The sequence below is a fragment of the Rosa rugosa genome, chromosome 3 (genome assembly GCF_958449725.1).
Source record: "Rosa rugosa chromosome 3, drRosRugo1.1, whole genome shotgun sequence".
NCBI classification, from domain to species: Eukaryota; Viridiplantae; Streptophyta; class Magnoliopsida; order Rosales; family Rosaceae; genus Rosa; species Rosa rugosa.
The window spans coordinates 21,768,491-21,782,216 of NC_084822.1; the positions used below are offsets into that span (position 1 = coordinate 21,768,491).

General features: G+C 40.5%; 2 long non-coding RNA genes across 2 annotated transcripts; both read left to right on the forward strand.

Moving 5' to 3' along the window:
• Nucleotides 1-944: 944 nt before the first annotated feature.
• On the forward strand, nt 945-3,224 carry LOC133735816 (uncharacterized). The gene is made up of 4 exons (XR_009859269.1): nt 945-1,202; nt 1,290-1,341; nt 1,775-1,835; nt 3,021-3,224. It is a non-coding gene; the product is annotated as an uncharacterized LOC133735816 (long non-coding RNA).
• Nucleotides 3,225-9,117: 5,893 nt separating this feature from the next.
• On the forward strand, nt 9,118-11,470 carry LOC133740572 (uncharacterized). The gene is made up of 4 exons (XR_009861311.1): nt 9,118-9,300; nt 9,375-9,445; nt 10,206-10,288; nt 10,971-11,470. It is a non-coding gene; the product is annotated as an uncharacterized LOC133740572 (long non-coding RNA).
• Nucleotides 11,471-13,726: the final 2,256 nt, after the last annotated feature.

Here is a 13,726-nt window from a genome sequence, read left to right on the forward strand (position 1 = left end):
ACTCTGCGTATGCTGAGAACGAATCCAGATCGCTCGCTGGCACCTCCTTCTCAGCAACCACCGGCGCCTTGGGCGGAACCTGTCGAGCCCTCTTCTGCTGACGGGCCCCGACGGTCTCCACATCGTCCCATTCTTCCTCGTCAGGGAGGTCATTTTGGCGGCGCCTTCGCTGAAGCACCCTTGTGTTTTCAGCAGGAGCAGGCCGTGAGCCCTTTGGCGGTGGCTCCAACCCTGCAATGGTGGCAGTCTCCGCCAGCGTCACCGTTCTGTCCTTGTGTGCCCCGCGCCGGCGGCAATGGTGGCACGGCTGCAGAAGAGCCTCTACTCCCGCCGACAGCCCCACTAGCCATACCAGTCCCCGCCTGAACGACGGGCGAGCCATCGCTACCAAGATGAGAGTGGTGTGGCATAGGCAGCACCACGGGGACTTCGGACTGGCTTAGCGCTAGTGTGTCCGAATTGACGCCGGTATGCTGAGCCGCCAGCCCGGAGGCATACATACTCTCCAAGAAGTTGTCGATTTCAGCACGATCCATGGCGTTGGCGAAAGCGTCGCGGCTCGCTTTGTTACCCGGCGGAGATTCTACAAAAAAGGACGAAGCGACTTAGACTGAGACTGTAACATCCCGTATCTTAATTCACCGGTTTACTAGTCATTTGGACAGTAAACGACAATTTGATTTATTTTTACTCTTTTTCGGTAACTTTAGTGGCCCTAAAAGTTGACTTTTTATTCGGGTCAAAATTTGAGAAAATGTTCTTCATGAAAGTTGTAGAGGACGGTAAACCGAGCGCGTGCATATGTGGTACGTAAAAATCGGAGTTCGTATGTGAAAGTTATAAGCGAAATACTAAAGTTACTGTTCATAGTAAGTTTCTATAAATAGCCGAGTTACTGTGGTAAGTTTCCATTTTCGGAAACTTACCGAGCCTCTAACTTCTCTCTCCCCGATTCTCTCTTCCTCTCCGACCTCTTCACCTTCTTCCGGCCATAACTCCTCCATCCGGCGACGGATTTTTACGTGTAAGATGTCGTTGGAAAGCTCTCTTCCTTCTCTTCATTTCTGGGTTCGTTTCGTAGCTTAATATGAACTGTGGAAGGTGCAGCAACGAGAAGAAGAGGACGGTCACTGTAGCAGTTTTGAGTCAACGCCGATATTTTCCGATTCCGGCAGCCTCCGGCCACCTAACTGGCATCGAAGGTTCGGTTTTTGACATAGATCATTTCCCCTAAGGTCTTTCATTTCAATTTGCAGTGTAGAGGTCGAATTAACAATTTCAATTTCTAGGGTTCTTGGAATTTCTGGAAATTTTTCACCGGCCAAATTGGAGCTCTTCCAGGTAAAATTGGAACTTGTTGTAGTTGAGAAAGAGGTTGGGTTTGTTGAGTAGATGGTGCTGCCAAATTTTGGTGGCCATCGGAGGTGGTTGCCGGTGGCGCGTGGAGGCGTGTACGGCAGTGTTTTAATTTCAGTTTTTAGCCCATTAAATTGTAGAATTGTTGTAGAGCTTGTATGTGAAGTTTGGTGAATTTTGGAGGGGTTTGGAATTATTTGTGAATTTCCGAAGTTTGAAGTTTTGTGATTGAATTGTGGGAAATCCGGCCGTCGGATTTCCCTCGTTTTCGTTGTGGGATATATAAATTGAGGAATTGGTGTTGTGGAAGAGATTTGGGTTGAATTTGAGAAGTAATGGAGATAGGGATTTTCGGGTTTCGTTTAGGTTCGTAATTATTTTATCGGATTGTCGTTTACGGAAATATAATTGTGTTCAGGGCAATGCCGCGAGCTACTGTTAAATGAAGGAACTCGTTTGCGTGGTCGCCCAATAGTACTGTGAGTGGACTTTTGTTTTAAATAATGATGCATGCGTTTATTTTCTTGAATTAATGCTTTACCTAATTAATATATTACTTTCGAGCATACGAATGGATTTCGGAAATTTATTTCGGTTTATCTCGTGGTTTTGCTTTCAATAATGATTTTCTGAGATTGATTATGAATTATCTCGGTTATGACTTTTGGATATTAATTTTGTTATGCTTGGATTCGAAATTATGATTTATGTTGTTTTTCAATAAAGTATTTTCCAGGGTATTTTCCAGAATGGAATATTAGTTCATTATTGAACTTCCTTGCTTATTCATTAGTGACCCGAGAATATTTTGGCGTAGGGGACACGCCGTTGATTTATTGATCTTACCTATTTATTTATCGACTTTCCATTTTGGCATTGGGAATGCCTTGATGATGATTTTAGAATTTGTTTTGTTTCGGTTTACGGGGATTACGATTTATTATTATTTCTCGCCTTTTTGCTATTGATTTGGAGATACTTTTGGCGTGTGGGACACGTCGTTGGAAATTCTTTTACGAGAGATGGGGGAAGCCTTATGTATTTTGGATTTACTGGATTTTCGGTTATGTTTCCATGTGCCATACTGAGGGGTGATTTTATCATGCTAGCATTGATTTTCCGCCTTTGTGGCGCGGTGATGGGATCACCGTAGCCCTTCCGCCTTTGTGGCGCAGGTTACTGTCTCTGTGACAGTAATTCTGTAGCCCAGTATCCTATCGCTACACTTAGTGGCGTAAGGGTATATTACGGGAGTTATGGGAGTTCTTTAGCCTGGGAGGCTATCACCCAACCAAGCCTGAGTGGCTTATTCGTATGGCTATCATCTTCTCCTACTTATACTATTTTTGACTAGCGGGGACTAGTCTGAGTTTCCTTAACCAGCGGGGCTGGACTTATATTTTCGAGTATTGAAATTTCAATCTTTTACTCTGTTGTTGTGACTAGCGGGGCTAGTCGGTTTTCTGGAGTTCAACGTTTTTCGGATTATTTTCTTAAGTGTTTTATAAATGTTGCATGCATCCGGATTTTATATATATCAAAAAATGTGGGAAAGTATGAAGTTTTATTTTGTTTTATTCATATTAAATTATTTATTTTTTTCCACTCACGCTAACGTGTTTTTCAATACTTTTCCCCTGGGCCCTTCGGTTTCAAATGCCCAGTTTGCAGGCGAAATTAGTTGAGGTCGGGCGTACATGGAGTCGAGGCATAGCCAACAGCATTGCTTCCGCGTACTCATTCTATTTCTGTTTTCTTTGTTACCTAGTGGATTAGTATTGCTCTGATAACCTATGGGATTAATATTGTTTTTGGGTTGAGACTGATATTTGTGAAATTGGAGTTGTGATTTGGGGAGCAGATGGCTCCAGAAGATTTAGGATGGATGATTTAGAAGTGTAAATGTTTTCCTACAGGTTTTGGGTAGCCTACTTTTAGGGGAAGTTCCGCCAATTTTTTGGTAGAATCTCTTCTAAAGTGGGCCCCGCAGGGCCACTTCGGATTTCAGGGTGAAATCTGGGGCGGGTCCTGTCAGTTGGTATCAGAGCATTAGGTTGTTAGGTTCTGTAGACTCGTTTCTATTCTGTTACCTTATATGCTTGGTGTTGCCCAGTACCTCTCGAGTGATGGCCCGACTGCAGTGGTTCCCCATCGTGTACTCTTCGGTACTGTGGTATTCATCAAGTGTGTAAGGTACAAAGCTAGTTGGTTTTCTTCTGGTGCTATGCCTCTTGTACGCCGACCTCTTAGGGATTCCGCTGCGTATTGGTCTTCTTACATATGCACCTTTCCCTGGTATTGGTAGAGTAAGGCTACTCTACAGATTCGAGTTGTGCTATGAAATGTGATTCGAGGAAATGTTATGGTTATCCCTTCCTCGATGCCGACAAGTTGTTGGGGCATGGTTAAGGTGCCAGACCGGAGTTTTATTTTGTACTTTATTGGTAGAGATGAACGACCATTGTTTTGGGCTGTCTCTGAGTATTATAACTGTTTTAGAATCCGGTTTTGGAGAATTGAAATTAGTAATAATGATGGTTCTAACCTTGAATTGAGTTTTGGAGAATGTGTTACTTGATACGATCGACTCTGTGAGCGGCATGAGGAATATTACTGGAATTCGATGGAGATTCTTTGTGAATCTCATTGTTGGAAATCATTTATAGAGAATCCACATTGGAATGTATCTCAACTGGACACCTTATGTCGGCATCATTGCGCATCACTCTCCAGTAGACAACAGAGAAAATTGAAGAGATGTCCTGGGTTGTTATGTCTAGAGGCTGTGTTTTCAAGTGGCTATGGTCACTGATGTTGGTAAGTGGGAAGAGATAACAGTAAATGAGAATTTTAAATAGAATGAAATTTTTTAAAAATTGTCGATTTGGGTCGTTGACCTAACCAGGGTGTATGAGCATAGTTTTGCTCGGAATAAAAGAAATTGACTTTAGATACCACAACTTATAGTTTTGTCTACCTGAGTCTTGGATGGTATCGAGTAGGGAGATGAACATGAGTGGGTTTTTATAGTTATGTGTTTGAAGTTCTAGAGATTGGTAGAATGCTTAAGGTTTTATAATAGAGTTACTGTTTTGGTCGGTAAATAATTGGGAGAGTTGGAATCAACTCTTCGTACGTGATATTATGCAAATGGGTGTCCTTGGTTATCCGCTTTTGAGTGAAACAGTTACACATAAGTTTGGGGAATAGCGGTAATGACCTTCTTGGGTGTCCATAGAAGTTCGAACGGAATTACTATGTGATATGGAATTCGATTCGAGTTTTGAATTATGGAGCCTTGAAGGTTGAATTGTGATAGGCTCTTGGTGGAAGTTTTGCCTGACGGATGGGTTGTGATATGATATTAGCGGTTGGTGGAATAACTTTAAGGAAATAAGTTTTCAGTTAGTTCCGGAAATATTTTAAGTCAAGGTTTGACCAGGACTCTTGTTATTTTGGGTGGAAGGTATTGTAGCATACTTTAAGTGATGTACTTTAGTGTTGATTACTTTGAGGAAATTGGATCATTATTGTGGTGGGACCACATTCGGATCCGGATATCGTTTGGTGTGCTACAAGATGTTGGACGGGTGTCCTATGATATATATAAAGGATTGTTCAGGAAAGATCTTGTGAATTGTGTTAGCTACCTTGGGGGATTGATTATTGCTTGAATCGAATATACGTAATGGATTCCTTGGGAGGAATTGAGCGAACTTTGCCACCGTGGTGACCTTTAATTGGAAATGTATAGGAAGTTGTTGGTATGAATGAAATCCGGTCACCACTTATCTAAAGGTAAGACGACTTGAACAGGAAATAGGAGTTGAGTTGGAATAAATTGATTGGGCTTATGTTCTATCAAGGGTTCAATGGATATTTAAGTACTAATTGTTGAGCTACTATGATTGAGTTATGTTATTGGATTAATTCTTGATGAGAAGATTTGAAAAGTTTTTGGTACAATTTTGGTTAGCACAGGAAAGTCATAGGAATTCTTGTTGTAGCTGAAATTTTATAAGTTAAGCGTCGCTCGAGAAGTGGATTCGTGGTTATCTTATCCTCTTTTCGGTAAGGACCGTCGTCCTTTATCAGCATTGGCCTTAAGTTAAATAAGGAGAGTTGACTATATTCTAGTCCTTGCAAGTTCAACGTTGTTTGACATGACTGATTTTTGGTGATTCTTGTAACATCAGATAATGAACTTTTTTGATATCTCATTTTCTTGTCTTGAGAATTAGATTTTCGTTTCTGTGGTACGCAAAGTGTTATTTGTTTAATTAATTGACTTTGAGCTTTTCCATTTGGCCTATTATTCGATTTTCTCCCCAGGTTGTTTTGAGCAAAAGAGTTTTTGCAAATTTTTGCTTAGTAGCGGATAAGACTTTTTGGTAATGCTTGAGGGTATATTTGTACTTTAGAACTGTTGAGTCAACAAGGGATGCTGTGAATTTTGTGGGGATTGTTGCCTCTGACCAGATTCCAGCTTGAGGATTTTTCTTTTCAAATGTTGAATTTCTTTCCTGCTGGTCAGATTTTGGATCAGATTTGGAACAATTTCTAGTGTTGTTTGATGCATCATAGTCCATTAGAGGTATGTGTCCATTAGAGGATTTGACACATACAGAATTTAGAACTTTTCTATAATGTCATACCTGTAGTAGAATTGTTATTAGGTGATGTCGGACAGATGGTTGGAAATGTTCTACTTGGGACTGGTGGAGCAGTTATGAGAGAGAGTTTTTCTAATTATCTAAGGAAGTTATTTTATTTCAGTTTGATCAGAATTCCAATCAAGTATTTAATAATACGGATGGTGGTGTTTTCGGTTGTGAGAATTACATTGGTATATGGATTAAGAATATCAATTGGGGCAACAGAGATCAACGAGAACGACATGGATTCAACCAGATTTTAGATCTATGACTATTAAAGAAGTGTAGCTTCGGCTAAAAACAACTTGAGTGGGATGCATCTTCTTCCGGATATGATTCATTGAGCTGGAGTAGAGTTAGTAGTTATAATTCTTGCTTGCACTGGATTTTTGAGGATGTGGTACATGACGTGGTAGTTAAGCGAGTACTAACTTGTAAGAATTATTAGCAGTTTTGATCGGAGGCATTTGTAAATAGTAAATTTCTTGTGTCAGATTTGATTTAGAAAAGTTTTTCCACATTATCGTATTTATAAAAGTTTTTGAGTGAGGTGTTATATGTGTGGCCAGTATGGTAGCTATCAAATGAGTTTTCTTAGTCGGCTCGGAACGTCATCTCAAGGCTGGACTAATGATTTTAGTCAGATATCAGAGTAGCGCAGTGGAAGTGTAGTGGCCCCATAATCTACTTGGTTAAGAACTTATAGGTTCGTTTGAGGTCGACCTTTGTATGTTTGACAACTACGAGACCTTTACGTGAACGACCTTCGATTAGGAACTTAAGCACAAACAAGGAAGTGCTGTCTTGTGGTAGCTAAGGAAGTGATGTCTTTTGGAATTGTTGATTAGCAGTGACCATCTTGTGGCATGGTTATCACAATGTTGTTGGTAAATGGGTTGGATTTTCATTAAGCGACTTTTGTGAGAAGGTTATGAATGCTATAATTTTAACAGGGTGATTTGTGACGTTAATACCATGTGTTATCTGAGCTAACCATTGAAATGAATTTTCTTTTACACCGGAATTCATGTACTTGCGAGTTTATGGTGCTACATGGTTTAACAAGACAAGTGAATCGATTTTGGACGTTGATAATTTTGGATTATAGGCATGTCTTCATTGCTTTTGTAGTGGGGATCATAAGAGTTTCTGTGGTTGTTGATTTGAGGTTGCGAAAATGAAAGCTTAATCTAAGTTAGAGTGGGTAAGTTTTGAGATTGTGGTATTTTGAATCAATTGGTGTGTTCTTTCTTTCTAACCAGCATGAAATTTCGAGGGCGAAATTTTTATAAGGAGGGGAGAATGTAACATCCCGTATCTTAATTCACCGGTTTACTAGTCATTTGGACAGTAAACGACAATTTGATTTATTTTTACTCTTTTTCGGTAACTTTAGTGGCCCTAAAAGTTGACTTTTTATTCGGGTCAAAATTTGAGAAATGTTCTTCATGAAAGTTGTAGAGGACGTTAAACCGAGCGCGTGCATATGTGGTACGTAAAAATCGGAGTTCGTATGTGAAAGTTATAAGCGAAATACTAAAGTTACTGTTCATAGTAAGTTTCTATAAATAGCCGAGTTACTGTGGTAAGTTTCCATTTTCGGAAACTTACCGAGCCTCTCCCTTCTCTCTCCCCGATTCTCTCTTCCTCTCCGACCTCTTCACGTTCTTCCGGCCATAACTCCTCCATCCGGCGACGGATTTTTACGTGTAAGATGTCTTTGGAAAGCTCTCTTCCTTCTCTTCATTTCTGGGTTCGTTTCGTAGCTTAATATGAACTGTGGAAGGTGCAGCAACGAGAAGAAGAGGACGGTCACTGTAGCAGTTTTGAGTCAACGCCGATATTTTCCGATTCCGGCAGCCTCCGGCCACCTAACTGGCATCGAAGGTTCGGTTTTTGACATAGATCATTTCCCCTAAGGTCTTTCATTTCAATTTGCAGTGTAGAGGTCGAATTAACAATTTCAATTTCTAGGGTTCTTGGAATTTCTGGAAATTTTTCACCGGCCAAATTGGAGCTCTTCCAGGTAAAATTGGAACTTGTTGTAGTTGAGAAAGAGGTTGGGTTTGTTGAGTAGATGGTGCTGCCAAATTTTGGTGGCCATCGGAGGTGGTTACCGGTGGCGCGTGGGGCCCACGCGCTGCCACTGTTGGTGGCGCGTGTGTGAGCCCCCGAAAATTTTGTTTAATTTTTAGAATGTAATTTTTCGCCAATAAGATTTTCGCAAGGTAATTTAAGTGAAGGAATTTATTTTGGAAATTATTTTGGTATCGAGATTACGATTTGGGCCTCATGATTTAAGTGTGGGCCAGAGTTCCTCGTTTTGGGCCTAAGATGAAGTCAAGAATTAATTAAGGAAGTTTCAGACGAAAAGCGAATGAAAGAAAAGTCCCGAGCCCAAAACCCGAAAGAAATTAGCTAGGAGAGTTTCGTAATTCGTCGCAAGGGCAAAATTGGTATTTCACGCACACAACTATAAATAGAAAAAAATTGGAAGCCCTAGTCCCATTTCTCCCTTGCAGCCGCGTCCTTCTCCTTCCCTCTCCCCCGACCTCTCGCTCTCTCTCTCTCGTTCTCCCTCTGCCATCACCGGAGACTCCATCTCCGGCCACCATCTCACCACATCACTTCCACCAGTCGACGCAACACCTGAACCCGACCAAAACCCACCCGGAATCACCGACATGCATCGCCGGTAGCCTCCACACGCGACCACCAAAAGCTGCGACACCACTGCCCTTTCTCCTTCGTCGATTTCCGACCATCACCATGCCACACTGACACCACCGTCCGACTCAGTGGACAAGGAAGAGCGAAACCCGTGAGCATCATCACTCGTCGATGTCGGGAAACCGCCGTACCAGCATCGTCGGAGGCCTCGGCCCTGCATGCCCTCGTTCTCTACTCTCCAGCTCGGATCGAGCTAAACAACCTCCGTAGCTGGAATCAAGGCTTCACGATGCATCAAAGCCATAGACCCTCAGCCTCCGATTTCGGCCAGAGCCCCCGCACGCGTCTCACGCGCCACCGCTGGCACGTGAGCCAACCTAGCGTCACCGTGAGCACCACCAGCTTATTCTCTTCGTTCGGTAAGATGGATTCTATCCCTTCTTCTTAGTGAGGCTTCTACTTTGATCTAGATTGAGAACCCTAACTCGATTTCTTAATTTGAAATCTGTGAGGATTTTGGAATATGTGTTCTGGAGGTTTTGGAGGAAGGGAGGTCTGCAAAATTGTAAGCCTTCGGAGAAGAGAAGTGCTGGGTCAGTTCCATTTGTATTGAGGAAAGGTAAGGATTCAAGAACTCGGTTTTGGAATGAATTTGGTTAAGAGTTGGACTGTTGATCTTGTCATATCTGTTAGGTGCCCAAAGCAATTGTTGGAGCTGGATTGCAGCAATTGGATTTAGCCCTCAGTTTGGAGAAGAAGAAATGGTAAGGGTCTGGGTTTTGAATCTATTGTTGGTGAAACTGTGGTGGTTGTAATCTGTTGTTTGTAGCCTCATGAATGGGAAAGTGTTAAAATGGTGATATGGATATGTTGTTGAGTGGATTGGAATTGATAGGAAATTGTCCTTGTTGATTTAATTATGAAAGCGGTGATTTGGCTAATTGCATGAGAAAAATTATAAATAAGAATGGACCGGTTTTGGATAAGTGAATTAATATGTGGAATGTTCAATTTAAGGTCCGTGAATAGAAATATTCCAAACCTACCATATCCCGGAATTATTGTATAATGAAATTATTCGGGAATGGTGGTTGCTATTTAATAGCTTAGGGTTTAAAGGCTAAATAAAATGAGGTCAAACCGGTTGACCGAAATTTTAGTATGGGAAGAAGTGTGATCACCATATCCCGAATGAGCTTACTATGTTAAATGAATTGTTCGGGAATGGAAATTGCCATTTGTTTTCTTAAGGTAAAAAGGGTAAAGAAATGAAGGTGCAGGTGCTAAGTATAATCACCATATCCTAAATGATTCAAATGCTATATCATTTGGATTTGGATTGTTTGGGAATGGATAATAGAATTTATCAACTAAAGGAAAATTCTATAAACACAAGTTCTAGATCATTTTTCGATTAAAGGATAATCCGATGGACTATAAGGAAATTAAGTAAATGTTTTGGTTGCTCGGTTAGTTGAGTTATAATGAAGTCAGGTTACTTATTGGTTTAATTTTATTATAAAGGACCCGAGCGTGTGCATTTGGAAGTGGACAAAGTGTTGAAAGTCGAGAACGAACCCGAATGTGGGCAAGCACTCCAATTCCAGGTAGGGTGAGCTGTCCCTTCCTTGTTAGAGGCTTTTCAGTATATGTGGAATGCTATACTATGATAGTATGTTGCCTGCAAGAACGTTTTTGGTTGTTCATCAGTCGATGCCTCGTGATACATGTGTTTTCAGAGCTGATAATTGTTGATTGCGAAAACCGAGGCTAGACTTGCATGTTGAGATACTGTACCCTTTGTATGTTTGTGACCTGAAAGTGAATGGGACCTAGACGCGTTGATTCCTAGGGATCCCACGGTGTCGATAACCGTGAACCTCCGGAGGGGGCTGTGCTCCTATGTTTGTCGGGGAAAGGTAAGTACAGACAGTGAACCAGTCATAGGAGACTCAGAGCCAGGAAATGGACACTTTCGCTACTTGTAGTCACAAGGACTACAAAGTAGTTGGCTGGTTCTCTTACTCAGGACGAACCAGATCGGTCACTGATTTATTTTACTTTAGCCGGCAGGTAAGTATCTCGGAGCTCCAAGTGTGTGAAGCATACTGCACATGTTTAATGAAAGAAAACGAATGTTTGTGGTTGCCACTTTTCTTAAAGCATTTTTCGATAAACGTGCACAATATTATGTAGTAAATATTTTCAAGTATATTATTTTTTCAAACCTAGCATGGTTGGGTCGGCCCCTACTGGGCATGCGAGGACGAAAGCTCACCCCTACTATAGTGTGCAGGTTTCGAGCATGTGGTCGGGAAGCGTACAGGGGAGGCACATGGCACGGCTTGGCGCATTTCTCTTTAGTTTTATCAAAAGAAGGTTTTGGTCCTTAATCGGATTTTGTAGTAGCTAGTTTATTTACTTTTTATTTATTTCCTACTCGTTTACAAAAAAATTCCGGGAGACCCGTAACCCTGGGGCGCGTCTCCCATACTTGTAGTTACTTAGTGATCCGTTTTATTTTCCAAATTGGGCTCCGATTGCAAGCCCAAAACTCTTAGCCCATTTCGAATTCCGCTTTTGACAATGTGTTGTTAGGTTGCTAGAATGATTTGTCCAAGAAAGTGTTTTGTAAACCAACAACCTAAACTCAAAAGGCCTTGCGGTTTCGGGTTGATGAGCTATCGAGATGCCATTCGTGACATGTCGATTCCTCATTGGCTCGGAGTCGCGGCGCTGTGGGACCCCCCTTTCGGGTCACCACAGTAAAGTGGTATCAGAGCTCTAGGTTCCGAAATACTTTCGAAATCGTTTTTGCAAAACTGCAACCCTTGTCATAATTTTTTTCAAGTGTCGAATTTGGTTGGGCAAAACGCTCGAATTTCTTGGACATTTTAAAGTATGTTGGTAAAAAAAAAAAAAAAAAAATTCGACGTCCTTCCTTTATTTTATTCTTCCCGGAGGATACCCTATTGCCTTATTTCGCTTGCAAATATTTTTCATTGAGGCTACTTCCGAGTCATTCAAAGAATTTCCAACGGATTTAAAAAGTAAAGATACATTTGAGGTTCCTGGAAAAAGAATTTTGTTTGTTTCCTTGTGGTGCTTTAAAGTTTGGTTTAAATTTTAAATTGCCAATGCCGTCATGATGCCACTCGACCACAAACGCTCCAAAGGTAGTAAGTATGAAAATTGGATAAAGTGTTGGGTAAATTATTAGGGGATTGAGCATTAAGGAGTTAACGAAGTTATATTCGGTGAGTTGATACTCGGAAAAGTAAGTTAGAGATGAAGTTGAAAGGAATATTTGTGTACCCCCATGCTAGTGTTATACAGTAAATTTTATTGATGGATTAAAGTTGTTGTACTACATATATTGTTGCACGTATTGAAAAATATAGAGTGTTGTGTGGAGCAAAGTGAAAAATTGAGTAAAAGTGAGATCATGTCCCCTATATAGTCATTTGGATAAGTGGTGTTCGTATTTTCACTCGATTTCCTCTTCTTCCTTCCGAGCGATGGCCCGACTGCAGCGGTTCCCCATCGATGCTCTACGGAAAGAAAGTGTGATTTTCGAGTGAGGTAGACACCACTCAAGTGTTTCCCAAGTGGTGGATTGATAGGGAAACTTGTAATGGCAACACAAACATGAAATTGATTATTGCTTGAGCTTGGCATCTCCCCAATCTTGTTGTTAATTGGTGGAACGATATGAAGCTTTGTTGCTTTGGAAACTCTAATGTTGTATTGTTGTGCTGACAAGATTACTTTGTGGGGAAGCACAGAAATTCAGGAAAGACCAGTGGAGTCACATAAACTATTCTTGAGTTGTCATTGGTCTGCATAGAGTTGAGAAATTATGTTCCCTATAATCAGGGAAATTGTTGGGAAAATAAATGATTGCGGAACCAGCAACGTACTTGGAAATGTTAGTATGCTTTGAGATCACAAGGTCACGACCTTGTACTGGTATTTAGTAGGATCACTAGCAACGTTTCTAAGAATGGTCAAGAAAAGATCTTTAAAGGATTATAACTTTAGCAGCCAGTTTTCTGTACTTCAAGGAATCTTTGATCGCTTTGAAGTCAATAACGCTACGAATTTCAGAACGTAGACAAGTTGGTAGCACACTCTTGAAAGACAACTTTGATTACGTGGTTAGAATGACGCTGAAATGGTGACGTCAAGGCGTAATTGAAAAGTTCAAAAATCTAGGTGACAAATTGCGCATTTACCTCACGTGTTTGCTTTTGAGACAAGGAATTCGTAACATTTCTTCCACACCAGGAGTTTACATTAACTGTTTTACGTTCTTGCCTCTTACTACAAAAGTTGATTTTCGTCTCTTGCATTACTAAAATGTTTTCCTCATAAGTCAAGAGACTACACCTTAAACAATCAAGTTTTCCTTACTAAAGTGTTCTGTTTTACAAAGCTCGAACATTTTGGGTTCTTCAAAAAAAAAAACAAAAAAAAAAAAACAAAAAAAAAAAAAAACACAAAAAAAAAAAAAAAAAACAAAAAAATTCTACAACCTAGACTTTGAAAACAAACTCAAAACTATCTTCAAGGCTGTTTCAGCAAAATGCATTTGAAATTATTTCCTTACCTACCAAAAAGTTTGTGCCAACAAATCTTGTTCGAAAAGTAGGAGAGTTTACAATTTCCCTATTCTGTTTTCAAGCAAAAAAAAAAAAAAAAAAAAAAAAAAAAAAAATTGAAATTCCAAGAATTTTACTATTTTGTCTCCGCAACTACTCGAAATTTAGTTTTATCCGACCTCTACTACTTTTAAATTTCTGAAATTTTGACGACGGTCTCAGTCAGCATTTCTACATCGAACCTACTGATCTTGATTTGGTTGAAATTGCATATCCAAAATTTTAGTAGTGAACTCATTCAAAATTATTTTCCAACTTCTTGGAAACTTGAAATGTTAGTCTCGTTGTGGCTTTCTCTTATCATTAGTTATCTTTTATGTAAACTGGTGGTTGAAAGAATGTTAGTTCACCTTCGGATTTACTCAGGGCACCCATTTCGAAAGT